General features: G+C 37.6%; 1 protein-coding gene across 1 annotated transcript in view; it reads left to right on the forward strand.

The window, feature by feature from the left end:
• Nucleotides 1-655: 655 nt before the first annotated feature.
• LOC145684722 (putative G-protein coupled receptor) overlaps nt 656-22,751 on the forward strand; it is a 43,674-nt gene continuing 21,578 nt past the window's right edge. The window contains exon 1 of the mRNA XM_081757095.1: nt 656-762. The gene's annotated coding sequence lies outside the window, so the exon portion shown is untranslated. The remainder of the gene's footprint in view (nt 763-22,751) is intronic.

A 22,751-nucleotide genomic window follows, 5' to 3' on the forward strand; every position in this document is an offset into this window, starting at 1 on the left:
AAAAAAAGAAGAAAGAAAGAAAAGAAAGCTATCGATTGGTATATGTCTCATCCTTCACATTTCTTTCCATTAAATGCTCATAATCAGTGGCGTATTTAGAATTTTGTTTCGGAGGGGGCTATACACAACACGTGAATGAGCACTTATAGTTTTCCTCTTGGGTGGCGACAAATTTTAATGGTTTGCATATAACAAATTTATTTCGGGGGGCTTGAGCCCGATAGCCACCCCCTAAATACGCCACTGCTCATAATATTTGTATAATAATTTGCCTGTATTTGAATTTAAGAAGAAACTTATGAAAAGGAACAGCACATACAAGTTAAAAATAGATTGATGTTGGTACAGGTTTTCGTACAACTTAATGTTGATTTTTTTGTCTAAATTTCTCAGCAGTAAATCAAAAGGAAACACGGTTTATAAAGAATGCTATTTCTTTCTTAAGTTTCCCAAAATATCTGTCGCAAAGCAAACAAAATCGATAAGGTCGCATGATCGCTAAGCATTTGTGTCACGTTACTGATAATAGGATTTGGCCAGATGTTAATGTGTATGTATTTGAGAAAAAAATGTTGACATAAGAAAAATCAATGTCCATCTACTTTGATTTTAATGGGTATCCAAGTACCTCGCGTTGTCTTGGTGTCAATGATAACGCGCATCCGGTTGGTTGATATTCACCTGCTTTGAGGAAATTAACCATGAGTTATCCATTGGAGAATAGTGGCTTTCGATTCAACAAGAAGTGGGAACGGAAAATAGGTACTTATATTAACTGTAGATGTTTGTATAAAATTTGATTGGCTTCTGGAAACGAAAATCTAGAACCATGGGCACTCGTAGGTACGGTAGAGTAGTCGCCTACTTTTCTTGGCTCAGAGTATTTTTTCGTTCTTTCTTTCCTTTTCTTTTTTAAAAATAATTTTGCATCTAACTTGCTAATATCCATTGTAGTGTTTTATCCATTCCTTAACAAATTGATAATTATTAAATACGATTATATTTATTCGAATTTCTATATAGTTTAATTTTAGGTAAGAATCTATTCTTAACAAAGATGTATATATATTAACAAAGATATGTATGAACAAGCATTGCAGACTCATAAAAACATCGAACTAATCTTAGAATTTGAAGAGGTAAAACACTAGCGGATGAATTATGGAAATAAACTTATATACAAAAATAGTGAAGATGTAATGTGGTCCAGTGTAATTGAATGAGTAGCGCTCGTCCCTTCAGTGCGTTTGATTCCAAGTGGGGCAAAATAAATGTTGGCATTCGCAACTAGGCCAGTAATGGGCAATCTACAGAACGCGGGCCGACGCACTTCCTCTGAAAACTCTATCCAGCTCTAGGCCCTCGACATTTTTTTTTAATCTGACGAATAAAGGCATTTGCTGCAATTGTTGTTTCCCGTGTAAAGCATTTTCGTTCTTCTTTTGCTCCTTCACTAAAAAGTTTACACATTATTGCACTACATAGTTTTGCGACAATTATGGAGAAGCTTGAACTAAGAGGTAAATGAGCTTCAATGTTGCATTTAATTACCCACTCAATAATGTGCGATAGTTAACATTTCAGTAAGGGCAATGTTCTGATGGAGTTGCTTTGTATAAACTATTTTCTTGGAACCGGTTCTAATGACGTTCTTCATATTTCATAAATAAATAAAAACTTAATTTTCTATTCTACAAATTGCCATGGTTCATTTCTCGCAACGAAGTTTAGAAAGGAAATGAAGTCATTCTTTCTTAATAAGGTTCCAGAAAACAACTACAATGATTTTCTTCATGTAAATTTCATTAAATGTAATATAATGTGTGTGAGAGAGATAAAAACTAGTAATAATTCCTAAAAGTGTATTTCAATCAAAATTCTACAATGCATTTGTGTAAGGAGAGCTCAGAAAGAATATAGTTACGTGTATCGAATGACTGTCTCTGAAACCACTCTAGTTATTTTGTTCATATTTCATAAATTTCATTAGAGATTCGTTACAAGATAATTGATTTCTAAATAAGATTTAAGGAAGAGTAGTTTATCATTAGGATGAGTTTCGTTCGCACTATCTCGTTTTTGAAGACGGGTAAAATTTTAATGCAAGTGCCACAAATGCTTCCTTTCGGAGTTAAAGGTTGCCGAAAACATGAAAAATGAACTTTAAAGGCCTATAGCTCCAATACTATAGGACCTACCGTAGTCGGGTCAAGACTTTATTTAGGAACTAGTATATGCCCTATCCAAATATCTATGTTTCAGAATCCTGCGGTACTTTCGTAACAGTTTTGATAGAGGTAGTTGGTTAGTATTTCAAATTATATGCTCGTAGCCAAACTGCCTCTATAAAAGTTGTTGCGTGAGTACCTTAAGATTCTGAAATATGTATTTTCGGATAGTGCACATCAGAGATGTTCACCCTCGCGAGGGTGGCCCTCTCGAGGGCATCCTCACCCTCAAGTTCCCTCGCCCACAGTGACGCGAGGGCGAGGGAGCGCTAGGGCGAGGACAAGATTTGGCCGCGAGGGCGAGGACAAGCTTCGATGGCGAGGGTGAGTGTGCGCGAGGGCGAGGACAAGCTTCGATGGCGAGGGTGAGGGTGCGCGAGGGCGAGGAAAAGCTTCGACGAAGAGGGTGAGGGTGCGCGAGGGCAAGGACAAGTTTCGGCAGCGAGGGCGAGGGTGCGCGAGGGCGAGGACAAGCTTCGATGGCGAGGGTGAGGGTGCGCGAGGGCGAGGAAAAGCTTCGACGAAGAGGGCGAGGGTGCGCGAGGGCGAGGACAAGTTTCGGCAGCGAGGGTGAGGATCCGCGAGGGCGAGGACAAGCTTCGATGGCGAGGGTGAGGGTGCGCGAGGGCGAGGAAAAGCGAAGGCGCTAGGGCGAAGAATTCAATAACGAACTTTTTAAATGAATTAAATGTAGACACCGTAAATTGATAACACTTAGTGTAATCCACTTCATCGAAGTCAGTTATTAGTTGATCAATAATTTTAATTGATCTTAAATTAGGATTATCTTATAAATCACTATTGTTAATGGTTTAATTGAATTGTCAATTTTGTAAATAAAATCTCATTCTAAGATAATTACGTTAAGTGTAGATCGCAACTATTTAGACCAGCCCACAAACTGTTTTTAATTGAAATCCTATCCGTTTTCCAAGTACCCAGTTGCAAAACTATTAAGTCAATACTGAAAACTAAAAACGAAAATATTTATTGCAATTAAACGATTAACACGATTGGTATTATTGGACGGGAGCACGTTGGCTCAGTGCTAAAGCCAATCTCTGGTTTCAGGGGTCACTCGTTCGATCCCAGGCCAAGTGAGTTCGTGGAGGACGATAGCGTATACTTGGGTTTTCTCGGGATTTTCCCGTTTCCTCCCGTTTTCTCATTCCACCTATTCTTTCATCATCATTCACTTGCAATTCCATCAGTCTCCTTTAGCCATCGAAGGCATAACCGTTGGATGTTAAACTAAAGATTTATTTTATTTTATTTTATTTTATTTTTATTTTATTTATTTATTTTTTTTTAAGATTGGTATCTCTGAAAGCGTTTTTAATATAGTGTAAGAATATGCAGCGCACAGTCTTGAAAAGGGAGACTATTTTGGGCGTCCAGTAGGCTTCTTTCTGTCATCTGTTACCCTTCATTATCGACGTTTTTATTATTATTATTATTATTATTATTATTATTATTATTATTATTATTATTATTATTATTATTATTATTATTATTATTTTGCTAAATAGGATATTAAAATAGAATGATTTGGTTCTATATCGCAAGTTTTAAAGCTCCCTGACAACTGATATTTAGTCAGCAAAGCATAGGAAAACTTAGAAATAAAGAAGCAAAACTACCTGAAGTATTCGGCTATGATTCATCTAATCATGGGCGTCGTAACGAGGGGCTTGGGTGGTCGCATTCCTCCCAGATTTTCGTCACACGTATGTAAGCAAACTAAGAAAATAAAAGCATATATTCAGGGGTGTAGTCGAGAGTATACGAAGGTGTATTGCTCAATCTTAGTCATTTGCGCATACTTTCTGCTTCAAGGCGTGTAGTACTATATTCAAAACTAGCATATATAACATGTGAAATTTTTAAGACTAGCGAATACTCTGTGAAAATTTTAAGACTATGGTGTACGCCGTGTGAAATTTTAGGACTTGAGCAGGAAGTTTTTGATAGTCTATTATTGCAACACAGCCCCTGCCCGCTGCAGCCCCTAGTTATTCGCCTCTACTTTCTAAACATTTTCTATATATTTTACATCCCTGGAGTTGGTGGCCCCGCATCGTGGAGGTTGTGGGGACATTATCTAAGCCTTTGGTCAAGTGACCTTACATTTGGACCTGTCAAATGACCTTACATTTACATAGATTACTATTGAGATAAGTGGGTAAAACTGCATTCAGGTTTACACCTATAATTTCATGATTCTTAGTGTTCATCCTCCCGAAGGGGAACTTTCGAGGATGTCCTCAATTCTAACTATAGAGAAACGTTGTCACACAATAGAATAAACAATTTCAAACCGTTCATGATCTATATTTAGAAAAAATAGCACTCTACTAACGTAATTTGCTGTTTTGGAAAATATAAGTTTTACTTATTAATATCTGGGAATCAGTCGATCTGTCTGTATTTTGACGTATTAGAGTTAATGTCCCTTTATAATTCATCACCGATGCCGATGCTAAATGGTACGTGAATCTAAAGTTTATGGTAGGATCCGAACCACCATAATGCGTTCAAACTTCACTCAAGGGAATCGAACCTGAGACTTTTGCTGCAAAGCAGACATGCTTGCTAGACACTATACTAACTTCCTTTGTATATTTCAATATCATTAACTTTCAGTAATCACCGGTATTCGACCTATAACCAGAGTCGAAGTCTAAGAGGGAGTTATTGAAAATGTTTAATTATCCTAATTTTTATGTAAATATTTCACTTTAGAATATTAGCGTTTAAATACTCCTCTCCCCCATACAATCATTACACACGCTAATACTATGTAACAAGCAGTAACGACTACATACTATCAGGTGCAACATTTAATCAATCAACATATAACACATAAAGCTTATAAAATTTTAATTAGTCAGCTGGATTACATCTTATGAAAAAAGTTGAATAATTTCCACCTTATATGTTAGTTGTTTGAAGTAACGTAAGCATGAAGATAAGCTTAGATCTTTGTTCGAAATTCACATTGAAATGATATTCGCAAAGAATCTTCAGTGGGCTGAATCTCTTTCGTTCCAGGTTGGCTACAAGACTTCGATAATCGTAGGACGTAAAAATGAAGATTTTATTCCCCAGTCAGAATTTTTAAACTATCCTATCTCTTCAAGTCAATAATTGTCTGTTTTGCATTATTACTTTTCAACCACAGAGCAAAATAATTCAGTCACTCTACTCCTGTTTTAATGATGTACCGTATGGCAGCGTGTAACAAATTGTTGCGAGGTCCTGGGCAAGAAAAGTTTGTGATCGCCCTTTCAGTTTTTAATTGCTAATTATAATAAAATTTCTGGAAATCAATTAATCTACACATTTAATTATTTGTGCTAAAGAAAATAAAGGTTTGTTCTCTTACTTTCCCGTTCCACCATTTCTTTCATCATCATTCATTTGCAATTTCATCCACCTCCTTTAGCAGTTACATAACTCTGGGGCGCTAAACTAAAGATTTCATCTTTTCTTTCATTACTACAATCTTAAAGTTTGCACGTATAAAAGTTTGCACGACATTATTAATTGTTGAATTGGTGGATTTATAAAAGTCAGTGCTAAATCATTTTAGGCTCGATAATCTTTCCAAGGCCCCTTGCGGCGCTAAGCTCTGAGCGTGCCATTTAGGTAGGAACGGTGGCTCAGCGATAGAGAAATTACCTTTGTTCGAAGGGTCGCATGTTCGATTCCCGTCCAAGTAAGTTCGTGGTGGAGGACATCGTGTTCGTGGGTTTTCTGGGGATTCTCCAGTTTCCTACCACATTCTCATTCAACTATTTCTTTCATCATTCACTTTTGTCTCCTTTAGCATTTAGCTTGCATAATCGTGGGATCTTAAACTAAAGATTTTATTTTTCATTTGCCTTTACGTATTTGTAGTGTAAGGAATCCTTGAGACAACGTTTGAAAGATATCATTTCATAATTGTGGGAATTACTGAAAATAAACTTTCCAACAATGATAGCTGCCAAAAATGAACCAAGACCAAAGTGATAAAGTGCACAAATTGGCCCCTAGGGTAGTTTCTTAAGACAAAGTTTCATATTTATGGCAATTATTGAAAAAAAAAAATCAAAATTTTAACATTTTTAAGGTAGGACAAATGTATCTCTATTAGTGGTGAATATTAACAATATTTGAGCATCGAAATTAACCTTACAAGCACGTTGACACATTTCAGTTTATATTTTAAAATACCAATTAACTTAGATTCACATTCAAATCAATGAAGTCATTCATGTTATAGGTTAGAGTGGGTATATATTTCCGAGTGATAATTCAACAATAGTGTTCTGAAGTATTTTATTTGTTTGCTGAAGAAGTTTCAAAATTAAGCTCTTTAGATCTTTCCCTTTGAATTTGTTCAAATTCCTCAGTTACGCTACATACATCAGGGATGGCCAACGTGTTGACTGTCAAATTCTGACAGATAGTCCGCAGCAGTCACTCTACTGCCACTCATCAAACCTTGATTTCACCCTCACCCTCATGAGAGCCGCCCTTGTGTGGCTGAATACTTATGCTTGCATCGTAGATCAAGGAACATTTTGAAGTAAAGGCATTGGATACTGTTGATAAATGATGTAAACGTCACTATCGACCGAGATCTCCATTGTAACAGTTGTTCCATTTTAGGTGTTCCACAGTAAGTTATACGATGATATGTTTAGTTTCCTTTCTGTAGGACGTATGTTAAGCAAGGGCGGATCCAGGACGGATTTCTGGTGGGGGTGGTGGGTTGTAATACTGCTACTTAGAGCTACTTTTAAGAGCTCCAAACTCTGGGATGCGTTTTATTTGTATATATAAAATAAAGAAGTTTCCTCTTCTGGGGGGGAGCGATCGCCCCGATCGCCCCCCCCTGGATCCGCCACTGACGATAAGGAAATAATTCAACAAATAGGTTGAATAATTGATGCTCTGATCCTCACGAAGGAGGCCCTCTCGAGGTCTCCTCACCCTCAATTACCCTCGCCCTCAATGATATGAGGGCGAGGGTGCGCGAGGGCGAGGAAAAGTTTTGAGCACGAAGGCGAGGGCTAGCGAGGATAATGGACAACTCCTATCGCGAGGGCGAGGGTGCGCGAGGGCGAGGACAAGCTTCGATGGCGAGGATGAGGGTGCGCGAGGGCGAGGAAAAGCTTCGACGTAAAGGGCGAGGGTGTGCGAGGGCGAGGAGAAGCTTCGACAGCGAGGGTGAGGGTGCGCGAGGGCGAGGACAAGCTTTGATGGCGAGGGTGAGGGTGCGAGAGGGCGAGGAAAAGCTTTGACAGCGAGGGCGAGGGTGCGCGAGGGCGAGGACAAGTTTCGGCAGCGAGGGCGAGGGTGCGCGAGGACGAGGACAAGCTTCGATGGCGAGGGAGAGGGTGCGCGAGGGCGAGGACAAGTTTTGGCCTCGAGGGCGAGGACAAGCTTCGACGGCGAGGGCGAGGGTGCGCGAGGGCGAGGACAAGTTTCGACAGTGAGGGTGAGGGCGCGCGAGGGCGATGGACAATTCCATTCGCGAGGGCGAGGGTGAACGAGGGTGAGGGCCAACTGCTACTGCGAGGGCGAAGGTGAGTGAGGTCGAAGTAAAATGAACATCTATGGTGCACATATTAGTTCCTAAGTGAAGTCTTCACACGACTACGGTATGTCCCATAGTTTTGGAGTTATGGATCTTTAAAGTTCATGTTTTCATGTTTTCGGTAGCCTATAACTTCGAAAGGAAGCATTTGTGCACTCAGGTTGGTCTATACTTTCCGTCTTATCTTGGTGTCAGGAATCACCTCCCAAACGTTACCGATGTTGTTTTGAAACATTCTGTATATAAATTTTAAATGTTAAATTGTCCTTAAATCAACCTAACTCACCAATCAAATGAAAACAAGTTTGTTCTTAAGTACCTATTACCACACAGATTCGAAACAAATAAGTTTGATTTTAAATAATAATTAACAACATATATTTCAAGTTGTTTTCGAAGAAATTCTTCTACATTTATATAGTTCACTTACCTCTTCATCTGTTCAAGCTTTGTTCAGCTAAAGTTGTCTGTTAAGTAACACATATATCATGCCATGTCAACTACATGGTAGTGAAGTGAAAGCTTTAATAGAGGGTTGGGGGAAGAAAAAAATCACTATTGCATACAAAGAATTTACATTTACAATGGGTAAACTTGATTAAATAGTATCCAGAGATCTTCTTCCATAACTATATAGATATTTGTTCTTTGCATTATCGTATAAAGCTATTATTTTAAATTATTATTCACATTATCATTCACATTATTTCACATTATCTATGTTGGGCAAAGGCAGTAGCGTATTTTGTGGGATAACGGCGGTATCCCTAGAATATTACAAAATAAAGTTATTATAATATAAATTAATTTACTTTGTATATTAATAATTTTATACTTCAGTATCTTCTTTCAATGATACAAGTTTCTGAGAACTTTATAAACTTAGAAATATCCACATACATCTTTGCCCGCAGTCTGTTTTACATTCTTGAGATCTTCGACATCGCACCACAGCAGAAACATCTACTCATTATTGCTTCAGCAAGAATCGTGTAGCCGTGAGCGCATTCCTCTTTGCTCCACCTACAATCGAACGGCCTGCCAGGTAGGACCAGTTGCCTCGAGAGAAATCGGTTTTTTGGGCGTGAATGAAAAGTAAAGCTATACGAGTAATGACAGCGCATTTTGGGGTCTCTGGTAACATATTGAGTCTCTTTCCGTAGCGATTTGCGTCAATACTTTTCAAACCATAACCCTTGAGGTAGCATATTGTTTACAAATTGAATACAAACATAATGGATTTAATTCCATTTGGAATGATACGGAAACTGCAAGGTTTCCGCACATTACAGCAAAATCACTATTAGAAACAAGGAAAGGGAATGGTGAAGTTCACTACAAACAACTATATTACAGCATAATAGATCGAGTGTATGTGGAAATTAATGATAAGTTTTCTGATTATGCTGTAATTCACACATCTTTTGGACTCTCAACATTTCTTAGTTTGTAGGCTAAAAGGAATCCCCCCCCAATAAAAAGGCATTAAACACATTGTTAAAGTCTTACGTTAATCATTTTGTTAAAGTCCGATTGAAAAATGAGTTAAGTGTAATGTATTAAGCAGAAGCCTTTGATTTCTCGCAGAAACCAAATTATGGAATATTGTCAACTATTTACCACAAAAAGTTAAATCAAATAATCATGCGTTAAGTTAGCTGCGTTAATTGTGACAATAATTGTGATTACTACGTCAGCATCCGTGGAAAGAATGTTTCCTGCGCTGAAAAGGATCATATCTTATTGCCGATCAACTCAGACACAGGGGTCGCGCGGTGGCTCAGTGGTAGAGCGTTCACCTCCGGTGCTTGCGGTCCCTGGTTTGGTCCCAGCTTGCGCTGTGTTGACTTTGTGGTGGACAAACACCGTGCTCGTGGATTTTCTCAGGGTTCTCCCGTTTCCTCCAACTTCCTTCATTCCACCATTTTCACTCATCTTTCATCATCACCGTCTCCTTTAGCCTAACCGGCATAACCGTGGGACGCAAAACTTAAAAATTTCATTTTATTTTCGACTCAGACACAGGAACATTTATCTGGTTTAGCGCTAATGCCGAATAAAAAATCAATTCTTCAGAAACTTCGGAAGTAATCCAACTATAACCTTAACGATGAAGTCATCAAGACATTTTCGTACCAAACAAGACCCCTAGAAATCAAATATTAATAGATGAGTAATTCATTCATAGCAGTATTTTTTGCAAACTACTACGTATTTTTATGTATTGTTATTTGTTTGTTTGTTCGATAGAAGTGTCCCTTTACAGCACCGAGGCTACATGAGTCATGGACCGACAGGCTAAGGTAGAACTATTGTAATGCGTTCAACACTGTCCCTCGAGAATTGAACCCGGGACCATGTCCATAAAGGCACGCGCGCTCGTGACTAGACCAACAGAAAGAGCATAGGCGTAACTAGAGGGAAACTAGGCTCCCTAGCAATTACTCATTACTCCAAAAAGGGAGCGCTATTATTATTATTATTATTATTATTAATAATAATAATAATAATAATAATAATAATAATAATAATAATAATAATAATAATAATGTACAGGTGTTATAAAGTTAGTGGTAGCACAAGTCAGAAAACCAGTATACGCCACTGGGCAAAGGCAGGCGCATCTATAACGTGGACCAATAAAATTGCATTTTTTCGCCGATAATTCAGACGGTATTTTTCTCTCGGATGTATCTGTTGTAAAGTGTTTGAAGGAACATTTTAAGAGACGTTTTATACAAATGTTTTACATTTATTTCTGAATTTAACCTCTTTACTGGGTAAGTCGACTTCTGTCGACGGAAAGAAAGCTTCCCTAATCTGCGAATATTGACTATAGTCAATGATAAACATCATCATCATCATCATCATAGGTATTCTGCCCTTACTGGCAAGTCACTTGCAGCAGCTGAGAATCTTCCATGCTCCACGGTCCTCCGCTAACCTCTTCGTCTTCATGTGTGATCTTTCTGTTTTTATATCATCCATCAATTGTAGTCTCCTTCCCCTTCCCTCTCTTTCCCTCCACCATACCTTCTAGGACGTCCCTCATGATACAATTTCTTCTTAGGCAATGTTTCTCTTCCTCTTTTTAACACTATCTAAAAGTGTTCTGTTCTCCCACACCATTTATAACACCCTCTCATTCGTTTTCCGCTCGACCCAACTAATTCTTTCCATTCTTCTCCACACCCACATTTCGACGGGTTCCAGTCGTTTTTCATCACTTTTACGTAATGTCCACGTTTCCGCCCCATACAGTACAACACTGCACACTAAGCATTTTATGAGTTTTTTTCAACTCTTTATTCAAGGTACTACAAAACAGACTTCTCTTCTTCCTAAAGTCTTCTTTCGCCATTCCTATACTTGCTTTTATTTCACGTTTGCGAGGATGACATGTCATTCATTACTGAGAATACTACCCAGATATCGAAAACTATTCATTTGTTCTATTTTCTCCCCTCCTGCTTTTATATTTGACGCAGACCTCTTCGTTCCAATCACCGTTCTAATATATATTTTCATCCCATATTCTTGAAAGCCCATCCTCAGATTTACTAACATTTTATTGATTTCTTTTTCAGATTCTGCAACAAGCGCCATATCGTCTGCAGATCTTATGCATATAATCATTCTAGCTTCTACCGAAATGCTGTCATCATCTTGTACACTCTTTTTCACTATCTCTTCTAGATAGACATTAAATAGTGTTGGCGAGAGGCAGCATCATTGTCGGAACTCCCTTCCAAGTGGGACCCGGACAAATCCGTCAAATGACAAATCTGCCAATCACCAAATCTCCATTTACCAATTGCGCCAATTGTGAAAATCGACAAATCTGCCAATTACCACATCTGCACAACGCGAAAATGACTAAATGAACCAGTCGCGAGAATGGACAAATCTGCCAATGGACAAATTTACCAATTGACAAATCCGCCAATTACCAAATTTGCCAAACGCGAAAATGACCAAATGCGCCAATCGTGAGAATGGACAAATCAGCCAATTGACAAATCTGCCAATTACCAAATCTGTCAAACGCGAAAATGAGCAAATGCGCTAATCGTGAAAATGGACAAATCAGCCAATTGACAAATCTGCCAATTACCAAATCTGCCAATTGACAAACCTTCCAAACGGAAAACACCTAACTCTGTTTGTATTATCATCAAATAACTGGATAGTCTAGTAAAAAGCATACAGAAAGAAAGTATTTATGAATATCAAGCAAGAAACTAAGAGTAATTAATAGAAAGTAATCAAATCATCGCCTAAATATTTGAGGATTAGAACGAGGTAACCATTTACAATAACATTAACGTTTACTCAGTATATTTAAAAAAAAAAATGGTTATTTTGTGAAGACCGGAGAGACGTATGATGTAAAAGTTTAATAAATCGTACATGCTCTTACGCAATGAGAGATAATTTGTTTGTAATTATGTGTTAATTTTGATGAATTTATCACTGTTAAAAATGAATGTTCTTGTTATTTGCTGAAGTGATTGTCCCCTTTCTGCACTGAGGTTTATTTTGGGGGCTCCCGACCTCTTGGACATTACCATATATACATGTTACAGTTGGCAATACTTCTTAAAATGACGTAGTTGCGAGAAATTTTTAAAGCGATCGTTGCTTGTTCTTGCACCTTTTGACACTTAACCAACAGTTTTTGGTAGTGGCGATTACCACATATTCTCCTAATTTCACGACTTTTAGCAGTATTGCCAACTTTAACATTCATTATAATATCTCCTAAACGGTGTAAAATATCAAATTGCTGTAAACGGCATTATGATCATTACATCTTTTGAAAATAATCCACGCAATTAGATGTGATACTTAGCTCTTTTTCGAAATAAAGTCCTTTGCAAGAAGTCAAGTTTTGAATTCCTTGTAGCTTTTTTCTTGTTTGATAGAAATACGTCAAATGCTGACCATAGTATTGGACACTAAGGTACTTTCGATGTGCGATGCACCATCCGTCTCACTCGCGTCATTACTGTTATAGAGACCTCCAAAATTGGAAAGTTGCTGAATTTTTGTGATACTATAGCATCCTTAGTTTGCAACACTGAACAATAAAAGTGGTATTGTTTGTTTTCGATTGTATGCGGAAAAATCTGTTCTCCCTTTCCCAACTTCTGTACCTATTTTTATACATCCATAAGCACTATGTGGTATGTAGCCTCCATTGCTACCAAGTCTCCTCCGGAAATTTTAGAAAGCAGAAATATATATACTGTAATTATTAAGCCATTTCCTTAAGATTTTTGTCAAATGTGACAGTTTCTTCTAACCCCTTTCCCAGAATTACAAAAAAATATAAACCGGTGGAATAATTAACGTAGTGCTATTTTAAAAATAAAACTTTGTGTTGAGTTGGCAACACTTTTCCGGTGATATTAACCAATACGTGGCTAGGTGTCCCCCTTCCTACAGTTACTTCATGCAAGGTTTCGCTTCCCTCCCTCTTTTTGTTTTTCTGTTATCACGCTTGGACATTATAAATGACACACCCCATATATATATACAGTATATATATATATATATATATATATATATATATATATATATATATATATATATATATATATATATATATATATATATATATATATATATATTCTGCACAATGATGTCTAGTAGTAAATCGGAAGGAGACCCGCACGCTAGGAATTAGTCGACGATGTATGGAATCGGCCGGGCTAGCCACTTATGTCCTACCCGTACCTCCTAGTGGTGCAGATTGGTAACTTTCTATCCACGGTGAAACTTACATATGTTCCTAATGATAGGAAGGCGAACAGGGAGGACTATCAGCAACATGCCTGGCCGGCACGGTGATTTTTGCAAAATACCTCCAACTTCTTTAAACAATAATGATAGGACACAATAAGCCAAGACCTTCATTCTCCGGAAGCCGAACTGTGTCTGGGCAAGGCAACGTTCAGAATCACATACAGGCAGAGGGTGCTAAGAAACCCCGGAGTTACGGACTAGGTTGCCATTTAAAACTGACCATGGCTACATACGAGGGCCATCCGGAAAGTGGTACCCGTTTGTGCAATAAAGACAGTAGTACATATCAACAAATATACACATTTTTATTAGTCTGGTCTGTTAAGGACAGAATCGTGACAGACCGGACACAAGTATGAAACTTGGCAGACTGAAAGTACTTCGGTATTCAATTTGTTTTAGGGTCGGGTGCCAAAATTTTCTGGCCACCATTTTGAAATATGCCGCCATATTGGATTTTATGTAATGTTCTCTTAAAACATCATTATCTCGGTAACTAATGGTCCGATTTTGATGATTCTTTTTCTAAATTATAAGTTAAGCCCGAATGCAATCGATTATAACAGTAATGAAGACAAGGAAATATGATAAAAACGAGAAAATTAGAAATATTTAAGATTTTCTGAAACATATTTACATATGAATGAGTTTTTCTCCAAAATGGCCCATTTTATGAAAGCATGTACCCTATAACATTTGAAAGAGCATAAAAATAGCTTTAATTTGCTGTATAATATGTTAAAATGCGATGAGAAATAGTCGAAATATAAGTTTTGAAAACAAACCCAGCGCAGATAGGAAGACTGCGTAATCGGTCAACTTTGTGAAATTTAGCGGTGTTTGGCAGAATTTTTTTATCATTAAATTATCTAGTTTTTATTCTTGTAGTGATTACTTAATAATATCTACGTTTAATCATTACTTAGTATCGTTATGGGAGTTTTCATTGCAGCAGTTTTATGTAGACAAGAACAGCTAGTTCTTTTTTTAAACATAATATTGGTTATTGTAATGTAACTGTGAACACATTAAAAGTGTAGTGTGCCTTTTAAAGTTGAAAAATATCATTCCTTGCAGTATTTGATATTATGTGTTTATTAAGTGTTTTCTACGCGATTCGTGTTCAGAATTCCTGAGGATCTATAGAGATTTCGATAACTTAGAAGATATCTATGAAACTTGTCACTGGAAAAGAATAATTAGTAAACACACTAATTGACAATGCAGCGAAGTGGCATAAACAATGGAGACTGAAGTTTGTTGCTTCAAAACTAAAAAGAGAAATCCCAAAATAATAGAAAACAAAGTAAACAGAAATCAACAGAAAATAATGAACCAAAGCGTAAGAGGAGAAATGAAAGTAGAGGAAACGTAATTCCACCGGTTTATATTTTTTGTAATTCTGGAAAAGGGGTTAGAAGAAACTGTCACATTTGACAAAAATCTTAAGGAAATGGCTTAATAATTACAGTATATATATTTCTGCTTTCTAAAATTTCCGGAGGAGACTTGGTAGCAATGGAGGCTACATACCACATAGTGCTTATGGATGTATAAAATAGGTACAGAAGTTGGGAAAGGGAGAACAGATCTTTAAATGAAACCGAAAGTCAAGATGATGATGTTTTAGTCTTGTGTATTTGATGAACTCATAGATCACTTGGAATGTAAAATAGAAAATGTTCATTTCATTTTCAATTTGTCAGAGCTGCACAGTCTATATAAGTTGAGAGCGGTAGGTTTATTCAAAAGCAATGAATAAAACAAGACTAAAGAACAAAATCCTCATTCATTTTATTTCTGATTGTACTAAACAGTGATGGCAAAATGTTATTGGTATTTAAAGAAAGGACACTAAAAATTACTCGAGGATTTCATGTCTAAACGATCAAATGAAGAGGAGATTTTTGCCTTCTCAATGTGTTCAAAGTCTTTAAGAAGAAATATGATAAACTGGGAGTGCCAAACATTTACAGGATACTGTACAGAAAACTGCCAAGATGAAAGTGTTCCAGAAAATCTAAAGAATTTCGTTCAATTGCTGCTATATGGATCTAATATAGAAGAAATTTCTTTAACATATTCTCAAACTGCCCTAACAAGTCAATTAATATATTTTAATTTTAAGAACAGAAGATTAGCACCACGAAAATAGGTACAACATATCTCATGAACCGCCGCTCTCACTGTATGTAGGTTTACAGGTACACACTCTTACTTGCTAGAAAAAGATTGTCAGTAATTTACATAACTTAGACATTTTTGTAACATATAATCGTGTGATCCAAATTGGAGATCAGATAGCAGCAGTGTCATGCAGACGTTACAAATTAGAGGGTCTTGTGTGCCCCTTTCCATTAATGACTAATGTGTACACCATCCGTGCATTGGACAATTTAGACCACGACACATAATCAACTACTTCGACAGGAGTTTTCCATGGAACAAGTATTAGCGTATTCCAATTGCCTTCTGATTCCAACCCTGGTTTACCCCCAATGCGAATTGAAGTTTCTTCATCAGTAGAAGATTACTTATTACCAGATATTTATGTTATTGTGCCATCAGTATCATCATGTGATTTTGACAAACTGCAAGTTCCTATTACTGTTCAATAAACAATACGGTCAGGGCGGTCAGGGGGTTAGACAGAAAGGCGGTGGATTGAAAGAAATTCTCTGCTAGGTGAAAATAAATGCTTGTGTGCAGAGTATAATTTGATTTAATGAGGAAGTGTACGTTCTACTAAAGGTACCAACGTCATGTTGCCAATTTTTACTAAAAAGCGGCGTCTCTTTCAATGGTGAAGCATGATATGTCTATCATAAAGAAAATTACTGATCGATGTAATCCTAATCAAATACAGGTTATTTTCCTTGACCAATTTCTCTTTGCAATACCAAAACAAATAAAGTGGAGATGGTCCGATTCACACTATGGAGAAGTTCTATCGTTATGTTTGGTGGACTACACATAGAAATGACCCTTTGAAGAGTGTTAGGCCACATACTAAATGGTACTGGATGGACATCGTGCTTAGTTGAGGCCGGAGTAGCAGGTTCAGAGTCAGATGATTCATTCCTGGACTGCTCACACCTAACCAGAACCAGAAGAGCACAGCAGAAACCAGCTGCAGTACTAGGCTTTCTTCAAATGGCAGGGTTTCATACAGAACAAGAATCCAGAAACTGTAAACAAGAATTCCAAAAGTGGCGGGAAGGAATGATATAGAAAAGATCTATGTTTTCGTATTGGGATCTTGTACTGGAATTGGAACTTCTAATTTTGATATTTGTTAGAGCTCACCGACAAAGTAATTTCCTATTATATGTAACTGTGTTGGAGCGTCTTCTGCCTTTATCTGTGCATCTCAGGGACATGAAGAGTTTAAATAAAGGAAAGGCAGAATTTAAGAAGAACTGGGTGTTTTCAAAGACTAACCAGAAGTTTTGTTTCATGCCGTTCGACCAAAATAACAGAAGTGTTAGAGACTCCAGTGGAGCCATTAACTAAAAATCCAAGTGCTTTTCAACGGTGAATGCTCACTGCTACTGAGTTATGCAGACTCACAAAAGAATTTGAAGATGTTGCATACATTGAGGAAATAATTAACGAAAATTATGTTGGAAGTGCTGTAAGTTTTAAGAATCTTTGTCAAACATTGCATGACACAATTTCTGCTGCAGGAAATGCTATTTTAGATACGTAACAGGTAATGAATCTATCATCACATGCATATGCCTTACAGGATCTTCAAAATCTGTTGCAGTAATAAAGGTGATTGGTAAAAACCAATATGAAGATTTTGTTGACTCGGTGTTTGTAAAACAAAGCGAGTCAATTTAGTCTCCCATAAAAAGGAATAGTTTTTTTGTTTTCTTGAGAAAACTTAAAGAAGGGTAGGAGATCATCTGAACAGAAGATAGATGAATTGGGAAATGATTACAGTTTGTTCAGTGGACTGTATATGTCATGCAAACCGCGTGAGGGTGATCTGCAACTCTTTTTCTCATGAAAATCGTAGTTGGCTATCATCATTAATCACGAGAAACTTTTACTGTCTTAAAACAATTCTGAACTACTGAATATTTTCAAGTCCAGAAAACTTCGTCTGGGTAAAAGAAGGTGGATCGTGGAAGCCCTTATGGATGACCAAACCAAAAGTTTCTAAAAGTTCAAGAGAATTGCTAAAGTATAGCTGCAAAACTCTTCCTCTTTGCTCAAAACAGTGCGTATGTTTAACGAATGGTGTTCAATATACAGATCTTTGCTGCTGTAGAAGCTGCTGTGATGAACAGCAATGTGACTAAGAAGTATTTTTTCTTTGTGGAATAGGCGATTGGGGTGTTATCAATTTTTGTCACTTTGTTAGCATTTTGATTTGGAATATTCAGTTTTTCAGTAGCTATTTATTATGTTTGAAAGAGTTAAATTTAAAAATTGACATATATGCAAAGACATATTTATGATGTGGCTTTTTAGTGTCTTACATAATAAAATTTATATGAACAGTATAATGATCATTTAATAACAATAGTAATAATGTAAATTATATTGATTTAAATAACAATTCACAAAAGTGGAGAAAAAATATTAATTTGCCAGGTTTCGAGCATGCTTGTGATCACATAACACCAAGTTTCGTCTAGTTGACTCTCTGCACACTCCTTGTATTCTATTGTACTGATTTCTTAATTTAACTATATTTCGGTTATTTTTCATCGCATTTTAACGTATTATAAATCAAATTGAAGCTCTTTATATGCCCTTTCAAATGTTATAGGTTACATGCTTTCATAAAATGGACCATTTTGGAGAAAAATTTATTTATATGTAAATATGTTTTATAAAATCTTAAATATTTCTAATTTTCTCGTTTTTATCATATTTCCTTGTCTTCGTTACTGTTATAATCGATTGCATTCGGGCTTAACTTATAATTTAGAAAAAGAATCATGAAAATCGGACCATTAGTTACCGAGATAATGATCTTTTAAGAGAACATTACATAAAATCCAATATAGCGGCATATTTCAAAATGGCGGCCAGAAAATTTTGGCACCCGACCCTAAAACAAATTGAATACCGAAGTACTTTCAGTCTGTCAAGTTTCATACTTGTGTCCGGTCTGTCACCATCCGAGCCATTTTTGTTGTTAAGAGACCAGACTATATTGGAAAGAGCATACTTTACACTACTTCTCCACGTAATCACCAAGCAAATTGAGGCATTTGTCATACCGTGTAACGAGTTTTTGTATTTCAGCGTCATAGTCCTCCGCCGCCTCGTTTAAGTTCTTCATCGCTGTCAAATCTTTTTCGCGCCAGAAAGTCTTTAAGCTTTGTAAAGAGAAGAAAATCCGAAGGGGCCAAGCCCGGGCTATACGGTGGATGGTCGAATGTTTCCCACTTGAATTTCTGCAGAAGTTGTTGTGTTTTCGCAGCTGCATGGGGCCTGGCATTGTCATGAAGGAGAATAACGCCTGTAGATAACAAACCTCGCCGTCGATTTTGTGTTGCCCGCCGTAATTTCTTTAATGTTTCACAATACGCAAGCATTAATTGTGTCTCCACGGGCTATAAAATCAATGAGCAGTACACTTCGTTGATCTCAGAATACGGTTGCCATGAGTTTCCTGGTGGACGGAATTGTGGGTGGAACTTTTTTTTTTTTTTTTTTGCTTTGGTTGGTGAATGAGCGTGATGCCACTCCATGGACTGTCGTTTACTCTCAGGTGATGCATAACAAATCGATGTTTCGTCCCCTGTATGATACGATTCAGGAAAGAGTCTCCTTCATCGGAATAACGTCCCAGAAACGTCGGTGCTGCAGCCATACGCTTGGTTTTGTGCTCATCTGTGAGCATGCGAGGGACCCACCTTACACAGATTTTTGAATAATGCAGATGGTCTTAGACAATTTCATGAACAATTGTTCGAGACACATTAGGAAAATGTTCACAGAGTTCATCAATTGTGACGCGCCGATCGTTCCTCACGCATTCGTCTACTGACCTCAGCAGTTCGTCTGTAATGACAGATGGTCTCCCTGAACGCTCCTTGTCGTGTGTACTCCCCTTCCCCAGGTTGAAGTTGCGACACCAGCGCCGAACAGACGACTCGTCCAACACATTGTGTCCATACACCTCATTTAACTGGCGATGAATTTCACAAGGTCGAACGTTTCGTGCATTAAGAAATTTAATCACGGCCCTCACTTCACAAGTGGCGGGGGTCTCAATTCGTTTAATCATTATAAACGAGCACAGACATAACACAGGCACGCAACCTCGCACAGAGCAGGCAGACAAGCCACTGACGCGGTCTGAACTTGCCCAGTGGCTCCCCGAGTCGTCAGCGTTTCATGCGGCGCAAACGGGTACCACTTTCCGGATGGCCCTCGTACAATGCAAGTTCCCTAGCTTCAGAAGCAAGATTCCAGGAGCTGGAAGAAGAGCTACCGAAAATCAACTGGAACATCGTCGGATTGAGCGAAGTAGGAAGAAAAGGAGAAGAATTAATCGAATTGGAGAACGGACACTTATTCTACTACAGAGGATCAGCATGTGGCAAGACCGGCGGAGTGGGATTTCTTACCAATGAAAAATTGAAAAACAAGGTCCTTGAGGTAGATAGTATATCTAGTCGAGTAGCAAGGCTTGTAGTCAAACTCTCCCAGAGATATACACTACAAGTGATTCAAGTGTATGCACCTACCACAAGCCATTCAGAAGAGGAAGTGGAAGTGGAAGATAGGTTGTTGTGCAAAAGAGTTGGAAAGACCTTCATCCAGCAGTGTATTGATAATGGTTGACATTAATAATATATATATATATATATATATATATATATATATATATATATATATATATATATATATATATATATATAGATAGATAGATAGATAGATAGATAGATAGATAGATGCAGTGAAACTTGTAGAAACCGGAACTTGAATAAAACGGAAATCTGTCTATACCGGTCGCTGTTATTCCTTCGAGTAAAATTCGGACCCATCGCCTTCCGTTTTATACAAGTTTCACTAGCTAAAATGTTAGACCTTCGCACAGGATAACGAAGTTTGTGAAAAATATTTGAATCGCCCAACTTCCCATACAATGCTCAATTGAACGATTGATTTTATCTCGACTGTATCTATTCTTTGTTCATGTCATACTGACTGTGACTTTTTATTTTTGACTCCCCCTCATTTCCCATTCCAGTGGGGGCTATATTTTACTTTAATGGTATTGGGTGTCACCATTCATCTCCGTGACCCCAGAAACTAAGAATTCGACACTAATACCAGTCATTTTCGATTATTTGTATATGTCATCCCCCTGTGACCCTCTTGGGGATGATAGGTGTATCCCACCCCTACAACATTTTTTCCTGGTTATAAACAATATGTGTACCAAGTTTCGTTAAAATTGCTCCGGGCGTTCCAGAGTTATGCTAGACAATATATACATACAGACACACCTACATATATTATTCTTTACATATCATCCTCCTGTGACCCTCCTAGGGACGAAAGGGGTATTTCTCGCTCATAGTGTTTGTTTCCTCACTGTCAGTAATACGTGTACCAAGTTTGATTGAAATTGCTCCAGGCGTTCCAGAGTTATGCTAGAACATATACACACATACGCATAGGGTTTACATACGTTCATACATACGTCTTTTTTCATATACAGTACATCCACGTTTATCTAGACTATCTGGGACCAAAGGCAATCTGGAAAATCGAAAATCCGAATAATCCTGAGGAAATGTTTGTCGTACTTACGGTTACGTTCTTGCTATCATAGTTAAAATTATTATCTATGAGAACATTACATTTTAAAAAGTTTCTACAAACCTGGTTTGGATTATCCGGGGATCCGGGTGAACAAGGGCCGGATAAACGAGGTTGTACTGTACATAGATTTATAACATCAAACATCAACGTCAAACTTGTTAAGGCATTATCTATATATATATATATCTATAAAAGGATGTATGTATGTATGTATGTGTGTATGTATGTATGTTCGAGCATAACTCTCGAATGCCTGGAGCAATTTCAACCAAACTTAGTGCACGTATTACTTACACTGAGGAAACAAAAACTATGGGCGAAATATACCCCTTTCATCTCTAGTAGAATCACAGGAGGATGATATGTAAAAAAATAATGTATGTAAGTGTGTCTGTATGCATCTATATATTGTCCAGCATAACTTTGGAACACCCGGAGCAATTTTAACGAAACTTGGTACACATATTACTTATAACCAGAGAAAAATGTTGTAGGGGTGAGATACACCTATCATCCCCAAGAGGGTCACAGGGAGATATCCTAAAAGACATAAGCGTTTGACGTTCAACTAAAAAAATGTCATTTTTGGAACTTCTATAAAATATGTTTATATGCAGACATGTATTAAGACACAAATTCCCAGAATATTTTGTAAACATTCTTTCGCAACAGTCCGGGATGAGGGAATTACGCATGTATGTAGATACAAATGATACAGGAGAATATATAGGCAGAATGAGCGGGGCAGAAAAAAAAGGGTTGATGAACAAAATGTCCCGAAACCTGTGACCAAGAAACAGGTGAGAGATGCAGAAAAGAGAAGGGAACAGGTCGTATAGAATAAGGTAGGAAAGGAGAGGATATGCGCGATGCAGACAAGTGCCCAACAACACATCCGCTCCCATCCTAATCATCTATTTGTTGACCTTTCTATGCTCTCAGCACCTCTCCGCTAGATCCCTTTGTTTCTATCTCCTCACTCTCTTCTTCAGTTAACTGTAAAGTTATTCTTTTATTTGTGAATTTATGTCATAATTACTCTCCCACTGTAAATATGCAATTCCCGTTTCCTGGGCAGCTGTCAGTCTCTTAACTCGCCCGAACTGAGACAATATTCTATGTAATTATCTTTTGATTCTAATTGTACTGAATGAAACATGACAGAGACACGAACACAGAAAGATCGAGGACAGTTAAAATCACAGAGAGTCTCCACTGCGGATGAAACGTCGGACCCGTACACCAAAAACCCATCCACCAGCCACTATACCAGCTTTATTTAGTTTAATTAGCTGCAACCGCGACACCCGACTGTGTAGTCCTTTTGT

This window comes from Thermobia domestica, chromosome 5, assembly GCF_964235325.1.
Source record: "Thermobia domestica chromosome 5, izTheDome1.hap1.1, whole genome shotgun sequence".
NCBI classification, from domain to species: Eukaryota; Metazoa; Arthropoda; class Insecta; order Zygentoma; family Lepismatidae; genus Thermobia; species Thermobia domestica.